The sequence below is a fragment of the Cupressus sempervirens genome, chromosome 5 (genome assembly GCF_028749045.1).
Source record: "Cupressus sempervirens isolate cs-2001-9-10 chromosome 5, ASM2874904v1, whole genome shotgun sequence".
NCBI lineage: Eukaryota > Viridiplantae > Streptophyta > Pinopsida > Cupressales > Cupressaceae > Cupressus > Cupressus sempervirens.
The window spans coordinates 1,021,555,394-1,021,561,393 of NC_143122.1; positions in this window are offsets into that span (position 1 = coordinate 1,021,555,394).

A 6,000-nucleotide genomic window follows, 5' to 3' on the forward strand; every position below is an offset into this window, starting at 1 on the left:
GTTCAGATTTGGCTTGGAAAACTAAGCAAATGAGCACATGGGAAAATGAAAACTGGGGCGTTAATTCTCTGTCATGAGGATATTATGGATCTTCAATTTGGGCTCATGATGAATAATAGGATGTAAATGGAAATCAGTCAAAGTGGGCTACTTGGATTTTGCAAATTGGAAACACTGACAGAAAACAATTTTTGCAAATGGAATTGACCTAGAAAAGTGTGCAAACGGATTTGTCATGACTTATAAACTGACATACTTGAATTATTTTTGAAGGAAAACATAGTGGTACAATCCATTTGATCTAGTCAATCACAAATTTTGAATTATGATATCACGAACAAGGGTACTAATCAATCTACAAGTGTTGACACCAGTAAAACTTTAGAAATTGAGTTTGGAATTGCATTTTGAAAACCAATCAAATAGATTCTTCATGAGGTGAAACTTGAAACATAAAAAGTCTCCAACATCTATAATGTAATGCAAAAGGAAATTCAACATTTCAATCAATTGGTCAAAAGTTATAGCACGTCAAACAGGGCTTCCCAAAATTATGAAAATTTCATATCAGCATGACATTGATAATTGACCAACTTTGAGGGATTCAAAACCTAGTCAAACGGACTCAAAATGACTCAAAATTTGAAACATAGACTCTTAGGTATGGACACTAAACACTCGCAAAGTTGTGATTCATGAAACATTTTTGGGCACAATATATTCAATTGCAAACACAACTTCCTGTCATTGTTTGACAGTTAAGGTAAAATGCAAATTTCACACTGGCTCAGAATGGGACTTCAAGAAATGGCTTAGAATCTCAATTTAACTTCATGTAACACTTAGACAAGCTGAATGGAAGGTGTTTAAAACATTAAACACCTCAAGGGCCTCAAAGGTACAGTCAGGTACATATGCATTTATGGGCATTCATAGGGGTTGATTTTACTCAAAATTTCAAATAGAGGCTCAAAATGGGAATACAATTTTGAGTGCCAACAATATATAAGTCTCATAGAAGGTGTAATATTTAGGCATGTTGACATATGTGTGAGAAAAGGAGTGGGGATATTTTTAAGATGTAAATGAGGCTATACATATGTAAGGAAAGAGTATGGTGAGTAGACATGCTCACACACATGGGGACATGAGGGGGTTAGTGCAATTGTCAAGTGATAGTAGGATTCAATGTTGATCCATATAGATGGATTTAATGGTTATGATTAAATAGACAAGAATTAAGGATAACATGAATTTAAAATTAATGAAAAAGGCAATGAAAATTAGTGAAAAAGACAAAGAAAATTAATGTGTGAGTATTAATTAATTGATTTAGTTGGAAGAATTGAGGTATAAGATTAAATTTAATTAAATAAATGAAACTTTTTAAATTAAATATGACTGATACAAATAAATAAATAAATAATTTAATTAATGACCAATACACAATAAAGTCAAATCTATATCAATATGGATAAATTTAGGCACCTAAAGTCACATTTACATTTTCTAGAATGAAAATCTATCTATTCATTTATTTCTAACTATATTTAATTGGTCCAAATTAATTCAATTTATTTAATTAGTCTTATTTTTCAATGCACTAATATAATATCAATTTACTTGAATGATGGGAAAGTGCACCAAGCTAGTGTACAAAAAGGGAGCTATAAGTGGACACCTTTTCTTTGAAATAAGGTAAATCTGAATTTGGATTAGACATTTGAGGGTCATCCACTAAAAATGACAAAATGTGTAAAACATATAAATTTTAGAACTCTCAATATACTTCTAAACTACTAGAGTTTTTACAAAATGGATAATATTAGGTGGCTCAAACCCTATGAACATGAAAAATAGTTCCTAGTTTTTTTAGAAAACATAACATGGTTTTTTTCGTGTACAATACAAAAGACATAGTTATATTTAGTATTTTGCATATCCCTTTCATAGGATGATAGTTAAGAGTCATATTTATAATTTGTGTTTTTTTATAAAAAAAATTTATGATGAGTATTTTTTTTTAATGAGTTATTGAATAAACTACATCTTAAAAATTTGGTAATTGTTCATGTGCTAAGCATAACTTGCATCAAAATAATTGAAAATGTAAACTAAAATTTTAAATGTGTATATAATCAAGTGTAGAACAATAATATGTAATTTATTTTTAATTTGGTTAAGTATATTAAAATTTATTAATAAAATAGTAGACATATGTCTATGAGGAATGTCAAGGCATTGGTAAAAGTAATCAAAGTTTACAATGTTAATGTTGTCCAAAAATAGAAAAAAATATATGGTTAGAAAGTAAGAAGACGTGTAAGATTATGGTGGTGATTTTAGAGATACCTACTTCACCATTAGTATGCCTAATGAAGACAAAGACATTTTTTCATCTTAGAAGATGAAAAAATATCTAAAGGAAAAAAAAAATTGAGGGAAAACAATCTCCCAAGCCTTTGGGTCATTTCCCTAGGCTATCACCAAGCCATAACCCAATCGGGTTTTTTGGATTCAAATAACTTGATCAGATTATGAAAATAAAAAATGCATTTAGAACATGATCACATTTTTTAGAACCCAATTAGGTTATGCATTACTACTACACAAGGGTAGAGAGAGAGAGAGAGAGAGAGGGATTAGGGGGTATGATAAACACTTGTGTAGTATAATATACAAACCAACATGGAGAGACGGATTAGGGGATATGATATACACTTGCATAGTATAATACATAACCTAGTCTCTCTCTCTCTCTCCCTCTCTCCCTCCCTCCCTCCGTCCCTCTCTCTATCCCCCCTATCCTGCTCTCTCTTTATCCTATATCCTTCTCTCTCTCTCTATCTCTCTCTCTCTCTCTCTCTCTCACACACACACACACACACACACACACACACTCCCTCTCTCTCATTCTTTTTGTTTATCATATCCCCTAATCTCTCTTTCTTCTATCCCCCCCCCTCTCTCTCTCTCTTTATCCTATCCCCCCTCCTTATCTTATCCCCTTCTCTCTCACTCTTTCTATCATATACCCTAATCTCTCTCCATCACATCCTCTCTCTCTCTCTCTCTCTCTCTCTCTCTCTCTCTCTCTCTCTCTCTCTCTCTCTCTCTCTCTCTTTCTCCTATCCTCTTCTCTCTCTCTCACTCTTTCTATCATATCCCCTAATCCTTCTCTCCATCTCTCCCTCTCCCTCTCTCTCTCTCTCTCTCTCTCTCTCTCTCTCTCTCTCTCTATTTATCCTATCCCCTAATATCTCTCTCTCTCTCTCTCTCTCTCTCTCTCTCTCTCTCTCTCTCTCTCTCTCTCTCTCTCTCTCTCCTATGGACAAATAGTGGTACAAATATTAAGGATAATTGATAAGATTAAGAGCCACTTTGTCTTGCATCTAAATTCAATCCAGGGTTGTAGGCTAATGAAAGGTATAGTAGCTATCTATTTAAGGGATGGAGATAGCATTCCAAGTGGGGATGGATGCAACTAGAACACATAGAAGGAAACCTACAACAAACCAAAATAAAACTAGTGAAAAGAACTATCACTTCCTGACGACATGAGCTAAATTAAAACTCTTAAAGAAAATTTACTCAAAGAACTAAAAAATCATGCACATACTGTCAATAAAATCACTCTCTAATTAATAATAACAAATAGACACATGCTTTTGATTACATCACACAACCCATAATTCTAATCACACCAAATTAATTTCACTTCAATACTACTATGAAATGAGAATCATACCCTTAATATTCTAAAATACTTAATAATAATGTAAACAATATATAGCACAATTTGCTGCAAGAAGTGAGAAATAAATAAGACTGAGAAAAGAATGCAACAAGAATTTTGGCTAGTAGGTCAGGGAAGGAAGTGTGATAAGAAGTTCAGTTTTGTTGTGTGCAAAAGATGGGAAATAAGAAATGGAGTGAAATGTATAAAAGTGAGATAAGAGCAGTTCAATAATTTGGAGAATGAACAATTCTTTCAACAAGACTAAATGATTATAATTTTAAATATGATAAGGATTATATGACTTATATTCCCCCTATTACAAACATTAATATGTAAATAAAATATTTCAGCATTCATGCACTTATAGATTCTCTTCCTTTACAATCAAGGTTTAATCTAATAAAACATACCAATTAAATATCAATTGCATAAATACAAATAGAATCACACAATTAATGAAATGAAAATAAAAACACACAAACAATCTAAATGAATCACTAGTCATCCCAAGAAGTGGATCTTGCCTCCTCAGTATGCCTGATGATGAAATATGAACAACTTCCTACTCTTCCTTGATCATAATAGTGAATTTTATTCATCCATAAATAATGTTGAACTCACACATAATTCTTCTATAGGAAGATCTTTGTGCAGAAGTGTTTTTCTAATATTAAAATTTGCTCCCAAAAGCAACGATAGAGTTAAAATATATCGCTCAAAATTACAACAATAGCTAGCTAAAATAAGATAGTTTTGGTTTAGCATTCTTAACAATATTATGACATGCATTTTAGTCCTCATATTAAAATGATTTAGTTACAACAAAAAGCTCAAATAAGAATCATGTGGATTTCTATCCACAAAATAGTAAATCATCCATGGCTTTAAAATAGTAGGTAAAAATGATAATCAACCAATCATGTGCATAAATTCCTGTAAAATAGGCATCACAAATATCTGAGTCCTATTTGACAGGCCTCAGGAAGTTTGAGTTGTGTTTGACAAGCAACAAGAAGTCTAATTCCTGTTAGACAGGCGACAACAAGTTTGTATGGTGATAGGAAGTCTAAGCATTGACAAGAATTTCAAGTTTTCTCCTTCCAAATAAAATATTGATTTTCTTGCCACAATAGACATTAGCAAATAAAAATATTAAGCATTCATATATTTTATCTAAAAACTAAAATAGATATTACTCATGCATATTGAAATATATGCAACATAAAATACAAAAATGGTATAGAAGTGGAATATACCAATGGAAATTAAGGCATATGAGAGGGAAATATAATGTTATAATTTAGGACATAAATGTCTCTCATCACTCTCTCTATCATATCCCCCTCTCTCTTTCTTCTATCCCCTTCTCTCATCACTCTTTCTATCATATCCCCAAATCTCGCTCTCTCTCTCTCTCTCTCTCTCTCTCTCTCTCTCTCTCTATCCCCCCTCTCTCTTTCTCCTATCCCCTTCTCTCTCACACTCTTTCTATCATATCCCCTAATCCTTCTCTCTCTCTCTCTCTCTCTCTCTCTCTCTCTCTCTCTCTCTCTCTCTCTCTCTCTCTCTCTCTCTCTCTCTCTCTCACACACACACACACACACACACACACACACATACACACACGCACACACAGAAACTCTCTTTCTATCATATCACGCAATCTCTCTCTCTCTCTCTCTCTCTCTCTCTCTCTCTCTCTCTCTCTCTCTCTCTCTCTCTCTCTCTCTCTCTCTCCTATTCCGACCCCCTCTCTTTCATTCTCTCCATCACTCCCTTCCTCCTTCAATCTACCTTTGTGTAATAGTAATACATAACCTAATTGGGTTTTACAAAACCCAATCAGCTTCTACAAAACCTGATCGGGTTATTAGTCCATATGGATAATGTAGTCATAACTCAATAACCCGATCAGGTTATTGAAAACTATAAATAAAACAACATGTTAGCAGTTATTATGTTGTTTTAGTGTGGTCCATAGATTCTACTATTGTTTCATGTGTATTTCTATACCAGGTATGCAAGTATAAGGTTTTCTTATGCTTGGAAATGCTAAATTTTATATTTTTCATGTGCCAACATCTTATTTTATGTTAGTATCTTATGATTGAGCATTAAATAATCATGTAAATTTGTTTAGTTTTGTATTTTATTGTGTATCTTATTCATGTTATTTTTTGTACGGTAATTTGCATCTATAATCATGGGAAAGAACAAGAGAGGAACGATTGAAAAATGAGAGGCAACAAAGGAAAAAATAA